The sequence below is a fragment of the Trichosurus vulpecula genome, chromosome 5 (assembly GCF_011100635.1).
Source record: "Trichosurus vulpecula isolate mTriVul1 chromosome 5, mTriVul1.pri, whole genome shotgun sequence".
Classification (NCBI taxonomy): domain Eukaryota; kingdom Metazoa; phylum Chordata; class Mammalia; order Diprotodontia; family Phalangeridae; genus Trichosurus; species Trichosurus vulpecula.
Genome location: NC_050577.1, coordinates 192,320,261 through 192,332,732, shown reverse-complemented (window position 1 = coordinate 192,332,732; position 12,472 = coordinate 192,320,261).

Sequence of the window (12,472 nt, the reverse complement as noted above, 5' to 3'; positions counted from 1 at the left end):
ACTTCATGCAAAGAAGGCCCTACAGATCAGGCTACTCAAAGCAGATAGCTATAGCATATTTCAGCAGGCTGCTTCATAGCATTCCTAGTATTTTGGAAGGACAGCCTCATTTACAAACCAGACTGCTCCCTGGCAACGTGAAGCATTCGATGCATCGTCTGCACAGTGTCCCCACAGTGATTCTCAACCAGGATCTCCTTCTTCTTGTACTAGGCCTCATTGCATTTCACCCAAGCTCCACCACCATTGCCTACCTATGGTTACTTATAGATCAAAGACCAGAACCCAATCTCTGGACTCCCATTTGTGTGCCTAATGAGTGCCACATGAAGAGTTGGACTCGAATGAAACAACTGGATAATGACAACAAAAACTATTGAAACACTTATATTGTTCTCTTCTATGGATGTGGTGGGCTGCTAGGGCACACAGTGGATAGAGCACTGGGCTTGGAATCAGAAAGTCTCTTTTTCATGAGTTCAAATGTAGCTCAGACACTAGATGGGTGACCCTAGGCAAGTTTGCCTGTTGCCTCATGTATAAAATGAGTTAGAGAAGGAAATGACAAACCACTCCAGTATCTTTGTCCAAAAAAAAAAAACTCAAATGGGGTCATGGAGAATTGGACACAACTGAAAATGACTGAACAACATGGATATAGCACAGTGAATAGAGCGCTGGACAGAAGAATGCTCTCCCCTGCCTTCCTTCTTCCACTCTGGACCTAGATAAGCAGGATTCTTCCAGTCAGGAAGTCTTGAGTTCAAATCCTACCTCAGATACTTACCAGCTGAGTGACCTTGAACAGATCACCTAACCTCTGCTTGTCTGAGTTTCCTCATCTGTACAATAGAGATAATAATAGCACCTGCCTTCCAGGGTTGTTGTGAGGATGAACTGAAATTCTATCTGTAAAGCATTTTGGAAGCCTCGGAGTAAATCAATTTATTAAATACCTACTATGTGTTAGTGCATTGGCGACTAAGGTGGGGCTCCAGGTGCAGCCAATGAAGGGAGGTCTGATTATATCTTGGCTCCCAAGTGGGCGACAAACCCCTAGCTACTAGGTGCTAAGCCGATGTGGGCGTGAAGCCCTCAGCGTCCTAAGGGGAGTTGCTAAGACCAGAGCCAGAAGTAGGAGCCTAAGTTCTGGTCACTCAGATGACATTTGATGATGGCTAAAGACGGCATTAAAAGAGAGAACTATTTGCTTGGGGCTCTCACTCTTGGAGGTGTGCTGATGTGGACACTCTGGGCAACTGTAGTTAAGAGCCCTCCAGCTTGTAAACCCGGATGTTGGGACTTTGTTAAACCCTGGTAACTATGCATTGAGATTTGAATCAGACAAGGTCTGTCTGTTGATGTTTGTAATTTGGATTTGCTCTGTAGCTCAGGGTACTGGCTTTTTCCCCTGAACTAAGTAAATGATATTTCTATGCTGGATTAAAGTAAGATTGTTAACCCCTTAGTGTTGCTCTCCTTAGTAAGGCAGATCAAAAGAATCTGGGCTTGCAGCATTCTGTGTGGTGGTTGTTGGTTTTACACAGCCACAGTAGCTGCTAGCCGAATTGCTGAAACAGTTAAGCACTACACTAAACACTAAAGATACAAAGAAACATAAGAGCTAAAGAAAAGATAGTTCCTGTCTCCAAGGAGCTCACAGTCTAGTCATGAGACAACATAAGAACAGCCATGTATAAACAACATATAGTTTTATACATTTCAGTTCTCATTATTATTCCTATCGGGCCATATGTTACACACATCTACTCTGTCCTGTTGGTAGAGAAGCACGTAGCATTTTCCAGGAACCTCGCCACTAGGTGATGGTTTGTTTGTTTGGCCAATAAACAAACCAAGAAGGAATCTGCAAAGTCATAGAATCACAGCTCTCACAGAGTACTTTAGACACGAGCATCATTTTGATCCCTGCAACAACCCAATGCAGTGAACACGTAAGTAGCATCCCCATGTTATAGAGTACCTAGGTGGTACAAGGGATGGAGTGCCTGGAGTCAGGAAGGCTCACTACTCTAGTACCTTTGCCAAGAAAACCCCAAATGGGGTCACAAAGAGCTGGACATGACTGAAAAAAATGACTGAACAATAATGCTCATCTTACAGATGAGAAAATTGAAGCAAGTTATTTGTCCAGGGTCACCCAACAGCATCAGTTGAGCCTTCAACTTAGATCTTCTTCAAGACTCCAAGTCTAGTGTTTTTTACTTGTTTATTTGTTTGTTTTGTTTTGTTTTGACCCAGCTACTAAATAAATCAGAGACCTCTGGAGCTTGAATGGAACTTAGAAATCACTAAAAATGTCAGAGAGGTTAAGTGACTTATCTAAGGTGACACATTTTGTGGCAGATCAGGGACTAGAGTCCATGTTTCCTTGCTCTCAATTGTGCACTGTGTTACAGTAAAAAGAGGACTATCTTTAGATTCAGAGGGTTGGGTTCTAATCTCACATCTGGTATATATTTCCTGAGCAGCCTTGGGCAAGTCTTTGTCCTCACTTTCCTCATCCATAAAAGGGTGAAAGTATGCTAGATGTCTGCTGAGGTCTCTTCTGGCTTAAAATCTATAATTCTGATCCCAATATTTCTCACAACCTGAATCTCGGGCCTGGCTCAGAGCTCTCCACAGCTCTTGGGAAGATAGATTCCAGGTATAAAGAATCCTGCTTATCTCAGTACAGAATGTCAGAGGGAAGGTGGGAAGAGCATTCTGTGTGTGTGTGTGTATACACACACACACACACACACACATGCATATATATATATACACAGATACATACATATACATACATATGTACATACACATGTGTGTGTATGTACATATGTATGTATGGAGGGGGAACAAAAAAGGTTAAAAAATATCTCTCTGGAAGCCTTTTTCTCCCTTCCCCCATTATTTGAATTGGAAGACACTGGTTGAAACCAAAAAACATTCCAACCAACATCTGCATTTCTCAGAACACTCATTTAGGGTGAGCTGGGCCGGTTACATAGAAACAGCCTCCAATCTCATCTGAGGGCCAGAAATGCAAAGGCATCTGTGCACCAGCCCCACCTCTGGGGGTAAGAGGACCAAGTTATAAGAAGTCAGCAAAGAGATAAAGCTGGTCATTAGCTTATCAGCTGCAATCTCTTGTCCCAGGACGCTGATGGAATACTTTGATAGGGCCCCTACTCATAAATTAGAAGTATCATTACATCAATTAATTAACAAGTAATGTCTTACTGCAGGCCTAGCACCATATGACCATGAATCACTATGGGAAATATGGAAATATGAAACAGTCCTACCTTTCAGGAGTTCACGGTCTAGTCCTAGAGACAAGAAAACCAACATATACCCATCATTAATCCGTCTCCTTCTTCCTTCCCCCTTTCCCTTCACGTGGGCATGGCTAATTCTCCCCAAAAGAGAACAAAGCTGTCCCCAGGATTTGATTGGCCCCAGAGAGCCAAGGCTCAAGCTGTTCCTCCCTTGATACAAATTCCTGGTAGACTCTGGCCACAACACCATGGCATCCTAAGACCATAAAAAGTCCTCCCTGGTGACATCAGGGCCTTCCAGACTTTGTGGATGTCCAAAGACCGCACAGGTCACCACATCCTGCCCTGCTGACCAGAGTGTTTCCATATGGAGATGACAGGGCCCATCTGCCTAAGCCAAATGATGGAGTATCCTTGTATTATTATTATTGTTGTTGCTTTTGCCGCCGCTGCTGCCGTTATTGTTTCTGTTAGCGTAATAGAGAAGATAAAAGAAAGAGATAGCCACTTCCATTGATGCACGTTTCCAGAGCTACCTTGATTTGCCCACATAATCTAGCATCCTTGGGTCCTGGAAGCAGGGATTGCATCTTTCGGGCTACAGCAACTTGGGGTTTGGTCTTGTGAAAGAGGAACGTAAAACAGAAAGATCCAAGACAAAGAGAAAAACAAGAAATAGAAGGAAAATGGACTCAGAGGAAAGATCTTGTATTGGACAATTTCCCACTCCTGCCAATATTAACAGGAGCTTTACCTCTTCATGTCAGTGTTAGACTTCAGTTCTTGGCTTCTACCTTTAACAAGAACTTCCCTCCACTCATGCCTCTCTCCTGGCTCTCCTCCTGAGTCTTCAGACTTTTTCACCTTTTTCCAGCAACTCTCCAAGTGCATTGCTCCATTCTATACTACATCCTGTGGAGCTTCACCCTCTTCTGTGTAAGATGTTGATTCTCTCTAGACTTTATCAACATGCTTCAGTAGCCTTCCCCCTTCATCCCAAGAGCCCCCTTATTCCACTGGGTAGCTCTTCCTGGAACCTCCATTTTGATGAAGATCTCAGATCAGCCATGCTTTACTCTTTCGACTTTGCCAACTCCCTCTGGCCCTGTGCCTTACTTTCTTTTGAGAAAGAACTCAGACCAGTAATCTTTTATTCTCCTTCCTTGGCCACCATGTGCTCAAGCAGGTTCCTCCTTTTTCTCCCCTTTTTTCTTTCCCCATTACAATGTAAGATCCTTGAGGGCAGAGACTGTCTCCTTTTTCTTGTATTTGTATCCCTGGCATTTAGCACAGTGACTGGCACATAATAAGTACTTAATAACAGTTTCTTGACAGAATAAATATCTGTTGATGTGAGGATTCGCAGATCCAGTGCTGAAAACAACTTTGTTACTAGGCATTGGGATTTCAACATTCATCTACCAGGCAAATTGTTATAGGCTTTCCCATCCCATGTTTGCTACGCTGAGCTAGTGAGTAGTTGAAGGAAGTGGGAACATATGGACTAACACAACTAGCGCTCTCTCAGGAACCATGTATTAAACCATAATAGAAAGCCGAAAAACAAAGTAAAATAAACAGAAAAGAAAAAATGTTAAAAATTAGAGAAATAGATAAACTGGAAAACAAAAAGACTATAAGAATAATAAATAAAACTAACAAAAAAATTTTAGTTATTTTCTTCAATATTTTTGTGCTTTTACCAAGCTTTTAATTAACTTTTCTAAATTATTTTTATTTAATTAATTAATTATTTCCCAAGTAATTGTAAAAAAAAATACAAACTTTAAAAAATATTGAGCTCCAAATTCTCTGCTTCCATCCTGCCTTTCCCCCTCCTTCAGAGAGCAAACACTTTGCTATCAATTATACATGTGAAGTCATGCAAAACATATTTCCATATTAGCCATGTTATAAAAGAAAACAAACAAAATAAAACAAGAAAAATACAGTTGAAAATGTATGCTTCAATCTGCATTCAGAGTTCATCAGTTCTCTGGAGGTAAATAGCATTTTTTATCATGGGTCCTTTGGCATAGTCTTGGATCCTTATCCTGGTCAGAGTAGCTAAGTCTTTCACAGTCGTTCATCCTTATACTAATGCCATTATCATATACAATGTTCTCCTGGTTCTGCTCACTTCACTTTGCATCATTTCATATATATCTTTCCAGGTTTTTCTGAAACCATTTTGCTCTTTGTTTCTTAGAGTACAACAGTATTTCATCATGATTGCATATCACAACTTGTTTAGCCATTCCCCAATTGATGAGCATCCCCTCAATTTCCAATTCTTTTCCACCACAAAAAGAGCTGCCTTAAATATTTTTGTACAAATAGGTCCTTTTCCCTTTTCTTTGATCTCTTTGGGATACAGACATAGTAATAATATTGCTAGACCAAAAGGGTACACACAGTTTTATAGTCCTTTGGGCATAGTTCCAAATCGTTCTCCAGAACAGTTAGACTAGTTCAAAATTCTACCAACAGTGCACTAGTGTCACAATTTTTCCGCATCCATTTCAGTGTTTATTCTTTTCCTTTTCTGTCATGTTAGCCAATCTGATAGGTGTAAGGTGGTATCTCAGAGTTGTTTTAATTTGCATTTCTCTAATCAGTAGTGATTTAGAACATTTTTTGATGAGACTATAGATTGCATTGATTTTTCTTCTGAAAAATGTCTGATTATATCCTTTGATGATTTATCAACTGGGGAATGGCTCCTATTTTTGGTAATTTGATTTATCTCTCCATATATTTGAGAAATAAGGCCTTTATCAAAGAAACCTGTAAAATTTTCCCTTATCTTATGTTTTCTGTCTAATTTTGGCTGCATTTGTTTTATCTGTGCAAAAGCCTTTTAATTTCATGTAATCGAAATTATTCATTTTATATTCTGTGATGTTCTCTATCTCTTGTTTGGTCATAAACTCTTCACTTATGTATAGATATGACAAGTATGTTTTTCCATGCTTCTTAATTTACTTATGACATCACTCTTTATATCTAAATCATTTATCCATTTTGACATCACCTTGGTATATGGTATGAGATGTTCTTCTATGCCTACCTTCTGCCAAACTGCTTTCCAGTTGAATTTTCATGTTGAATTCTTACCCCCAAAGTTTGAATCTTTGGATTCATCAAACACTAGATTATTATGGGCATTTACTATTGTGTAGTGTGTACCTAATCTATTCTACTAATCCACTACTTTATTTCTCAGCCTGTGTCAGACTGTTTTGATGATATAGTTTAAATTCTGGAACTACTAAGCTGCCTTCCTTCACATTTTACTTTCATTGCTTCCCTTGATATTCTTGACATTTTCTTCTTCCACATGAACAATTAATATTTCTTCAGTTGTTAATGTCTATTTTTATTTGTGTGCAAATGTATTTTTTTGTGTGTGTTTATATAGTCCCTGGGTTTGTCTTACTCAACTCCCAAGCATTTTTATATCATCTGCAGTTATTTTAAATGGATTTTTTCTTTGTTTCTCTTACTGCTGGGTTTTGTTGGTAAAATATAGACATGCTAATGGTTTATTTTATATCTTGCAACTTTGCTGAAGTTGTTATTAATTCCATTAGTTTTTTTATTTGATTCTTTAGGGTTCTCTAAGTAAACTATCATATCATCTGCAAAGAGTGATAGTTTTGTTTCCTCTTTGCCTTCTTTTATTACTTTAGTTTATTTTTCTTTTCTTATTTCTATAGCTACCATTTCTATTACAATATGGAATGAATAGTGGTGATAATGGACATCCTGCTTCACTCCTGAATCTTATTGGGAAGGATTCAAGCTTATCCTCATTACAGATTGTGTTTGCTCTTTGTTTTAGATAGATACTACTTCTCATTTTAAGAAAGGTTCTATTGATTCATATGTTTTCTAGTATTTTTAATAGGAATGCGGTTTGTATTTTATCAAAAGCTTTTTTCTGAATCTATTGATAAAATCATATCATTTTTATGTATTTTGTTATTGATGTGGTCAATTATCCTGATAGTTTTCCTAATATTGAAGCAGCCCTGAATGCCTAGTATAGATCTCACCTGTTCATAATGTCTGATCTTTGTGATATATTGTTGTAATCTCTTTACTAGTATTTTATTTAAAATTTTTGCATTGATATTTATTAAGAAAAATTATCTATAATTTTCTTTCTCTTTTTGCTCTTTTTGGTTTAGGTATCAGCATGTTATTTGTGTCATAAAAGAAATTTGGTAGGACTCCTTTATCTATTTTTAAAAAGAGTTTATATAGTATTAGAACTAATTGCTCCTTAAATCTTTGGTAGAATCTACTTATAAGAACATTTGGTTTGGAGGATTTTTTCTTAGGCAGCTAATTGATGGCTTATATAATTTCTTTTTCTAAGATAGGGCTATTTAAATTGTACTGCCTCTTCTGTTAATCTGGGCAGTTTATATTTTTGTTGATATTCAACCATTTCACTTAGATTGTCAGTTTTACTGGGATATAATTGGCCAAAATAACTCCTAATAATTGATTTAATTTCATCTTCATTGTGGTACATTCACTTTTTACATTTTTGTTTTATAATTTCTTTTTTTATTTAAATTAATTAATGGTTTATCTATTTTTTTAAAAAAAAACAGTTCCTGGTTTTATTATTTCAATTGTTTTTTTTACTTAAATTTTATGAATCTGTCTTTTGGTTTTTATGATTTTCATGTTAGTGTTTAATTAGAGATTTTTAACTTGTTCTTTAAAAAGAAAATTGGTAGCGCACCCAATTCATTGTTCTGTTCTTTCTCTCTTTTATTGATGTATATATTTAGAGATATAAATTTTCCTGTAAGTACTTCTTTGGCTGCATTCCACAAATTTTGGAAGGTTGTCTCATTGTTGTCATTCTCTTTAGTGAAATCATTGATATTTTCTATGATCTGTTCTTTGACCCATTCATTTTTTAGGATTAAGATTGTTTTGTTTCTAATTAACTTTAAGGTATGCTTCTATGGTCATTTATTAAATGTAATTTTTATTGAATTATGGTCTAAAAAGGATGCGTTTAACATTTCTGCTTTTCTGTATTTGATTGTGAGACTTTTATACCCTAATACAAGGTCAATTTTTATAAAGGTTTATCATGTTGTTGCTTGTCCTTTGTTCTCTCTCTTTTTTTTTCTTGTTTTGTTTTTTTTTTATTTTTGTTTTTGCTGCATTGGTTTCCTCAAGCAGGTTTCAATCCTGCTGACTATGCCATTTTGTAACAACAATGTTGCTTGCAGCTACTGCAGAGGTGTAAGACAACACCAGCACACAGGAGGGTTGCTAGCACAGATTCTTTGATCTGCTTTTCTATATAAAGCAACTTGAAGGTATTTACAATCTCACTTTAAACATACACATATCATTCACTTAGTTCAGGGGGAAAAGTCAGCACCCTGAACTTCGGAGAAAATACAAACAGAAATTACAAGCAGAAATTATATAAACAGAGCAAATAACACAAATCAGCAAACAAGGCTTCTTTCTGTCCATAGCAATACATACATAGTTACCAGAGAGAGAAGCAACAACATCTGGGTTTTCAAAGCTGGGGGTGGGGGGTGGAAGTTCCTTAACAGCTACCCAGAGTCTTATCTGGCCAAATCACATGAACATTCTTCCAATGAGTAAGCCTCAAAGCAAAATGCTAACCTCTAAGTATATATACACTTCTTCAGGGTCAGAGGGCATCACAACCATGTGACTCAAACTCACATGACTTAGGCTTTCTTGTGACTTAAACAGGTCATCAAAGACTCTTGACTCCATCAAAAATTCTTGATTCAAACAAAGGTAAGCCTCAATCAAAGGTATTTAATTGCCTTAATGCTGAGAAGCACTACAAAACTAAAAACAGCAAATAGTCCCACTTTGCCATTATAGCCAATTAACAGAAAAAGCATTCCAAGATTTTCTGGGCTGGCTGTCATCAACATTATAACTTGCATAGCATTAAAGAAGGTGCTACAATGGGGTTTACAAAGAATAAAGGATATTCCCTGCACTCAAAGGCTTATACTCTAAAGGTTTATTTTCAAACCATGGGCACTAAATAATTAAGCTATTATTAACACATTCCAGCTCTATTTTCTTAGAAAAACATGACTTCTTTCCCCTCCCCCAACCTCATTCTGTGGAAGAATTCTGCATGCAAAGAAAAACAAGAATCTTAGATTCTAGCTACAGATGGTTACAGGTACTTCCAGTAGTGCTTACTCCATTTTTTCATACAGACCTAGACAAATACTAATCCATGGATCAGGGTATTAGAAAAAAATATTACTTTGAATTATTTTCTGACCTTTGTATTTGTCTTCTTCAACAAAGGCTATAAACCTTTTCTTACCTATGTTATTTAGTTTAAATGAAAGATGAGTGGGATGAACCTTGAGACTGTACATATGTAGTCTCATAAATTTCACTATAATTTCTTTTTAGTCTTAGATTTTTGTAATAAGCTACATAAGAAACCCAGACACTGATTATACCTACTTAGTCACAATTTAGCAATTTAAGTGTGACATCATGGTTTAGAGAAAAATGCTAAATTATGCACTTGACATTTAATTTCTTATTTTTTATTAGAACTAAAAGGTTTCATAATAACAAATAAATTTCAAATGGACTTTATTAGACCCGATAGCTGACTAATTAGAGCTTAAGCAATCATAAAGAAACTTCAAAATTGCTTTTTCAACCAGATGTTGTTTCTCTGGAAAATTTACATATTGAAATATTTTTCTTGTTCTTTTTAAAACTTTTAAGTCTCTGATAAATACAGTGATTGCAATTAGGCACTGTTCTCCATAAGTTTCGGTAAGAGACCACAGGAGCAGAGACTGTTTTCTTAATGACAAGTTCCTTAGAAATTTACTCACAGAAAATTCATTAGAATTATTAGACTAAATATTGAATGTTAGACTCAACACTATGTGAGTTTTTGGTTAAACATATTTGTTAGTTGGGTGGGTTGAATATTATGCTATTTTCACTTTGATGACTGCGGTAAAATTATAATCTGACAATTAGTGTTCAGGAATCTAGCATCAGATTATCTCACAAATGTACACTTCATGCCAATGACAGCATGACAAAGGCAACAAATTACATTAATCTGTTGCTGGTTTTTTATTTCTCTCAAAGCATAAAGACATGTAGAAATATAATAAATGACCTTTAAGTAGGGGCATTGAATGATGGAACAAAATATTACAATGTGCACCAAGAGGTGAATGTTTGAGCAGCTCAATTGGCTCTTCATGTGCCAGACATCACCAGATAACATTTTGTTGTGTTCCTCGAATGAACTCATTTAATTTAAAAGAACAAGCCACTATTATTTCATTATTAGGTAAGGCCATATCAGTCAACTAGCATTTATTAAGCACCTACTACATGCCAGGCACCATACTAAACTCTGAGGATACAAAGAAAGACAAAAAACAGTCCCTGCTCTCAAGGAGCTTATTTATGGTCTTAAATTTTTAAGTTATTTTTAAAATTTTGAAAATGAAGCACCTTTAATTTTTAGCTTGGTCTTCCAACTTGGTGGTAAGAAGTAACAAAGGTATATAAAGATTCCTGTTATAATGTTTATCATGAAATTTGACTTTTCAAGTGAGATATTTGTTCTTAAAGTTTACAGAAATATATCTAACTTTCTATACTAGTATATCTTCCACAAAGGGAAGTTATTTTCTTTCTTATGACTAATGCTCTTTAAAACGACCTTCCAAACCTTGGAAAACATGTACCTCCCCCATTTGATTCCAAGAAAAAGCAAATGCAAAATGACTTTGAGTTTTCATAGACTACTATGAAGATGCTGACAACCATAGAGTCCATGTTCCATCAACGATTTGTCCAATTTGCTGAGAAGAAATCAATTTGATATCTTTTTCCTTTAAAGAGGATGGTTATTTTGGCATCTCCAAGATCTTTTCCCTATAACAATCACTTTGGAATCCTTTCCTGTGCATCTCATTTAGATTTCAGTGCTTCCTCCCACTCAACAGATGACCCAGGGTTCTTGGGAATCACTGGAAATATTGATTGCATTTTACTCTGAAAGTCTTTCATACAGTGAACTCCTAAAGCTTTTCAGACTGCAAAACTGATTACACCAGCTCCACACCACGCATAAAGTGAGCCCCAAACCAATGCTCACAAGGCAAGAGAAGAAGCACTCTCTGGTAAAGCATCTGTGGCAGTAATTCCCTTATTGAATCACTGAGGGCTTTTCTTTTTAGCCAATGACAAAGTTGTAACAAAATCAGTAAACATTCCTGCAGCAGCAACTGTACCAAAAAATTCCACCTCTCATGAGAAACAGCCAGTTAGTTGTCTGGGGCTGCAGGCTGCTCCAAAGACCCTGGAAGCCCCCTGAGTCTGGAGGCCACAGGCTCCATAGCTCAATGGCAGCCAAGCCACCTACCAACTGATTATCCTTACAGGTGATTTCTTGACTTGTGTGTGAATTGGATTGAAGTGAGATAGAGTTGCGCAAAGTTGTCAGACTCACTGTCTTTTCCTGAGTCATCAAAATCCAGTGGCAGGACAAAAGTCAAGATGATTGGTGATGGCTGAGTTTTCACTGGATAACCTTGGCATCTCTGATAGCTAACTAAGCACTGAGCACTCCACAGTGCCTGCTTCAGCCACTTTAATGGAGGTTGGAAGAAGTTGTTCTCATCTGCCCATTCTGCTAAGGAGTTTTTACATGCTTGGGGTAGATATCCCCCAAACTCATCAATAGGTTTGAGGCCTGTCAGTCACCCTCAACCTGGATTAGCCCATCACCCAGAACAGTTTATTGGGGTGTGGCTGCTAAACATATTACAGCTTCTTGGAGCTGCAAGAGAAAGTTGGATGACATAGACACCAAAAGTGTCTTCCCTGAACACCCCATATACCCCATAAACTCATGTCCAGCTGAGGAAAAGGTATATTCTTTTCCATTCTGATTCAGTTTTCTCCAGAGGTCTATCACCATCTAATTTTTCCAAGATTCTATTAATTTCCTTGACTTTTTTTCTAATTATTTTATTGGTAAAAATTTATCTAGCTCTGATAGGGGAAAGTTGAAATCCCCCACTAGAATAGTCTATTTCCTCTTGTAATTCATTTAACTTTTCCTTTAAAAACTTGGATTATACGCCATTTGGTGCATA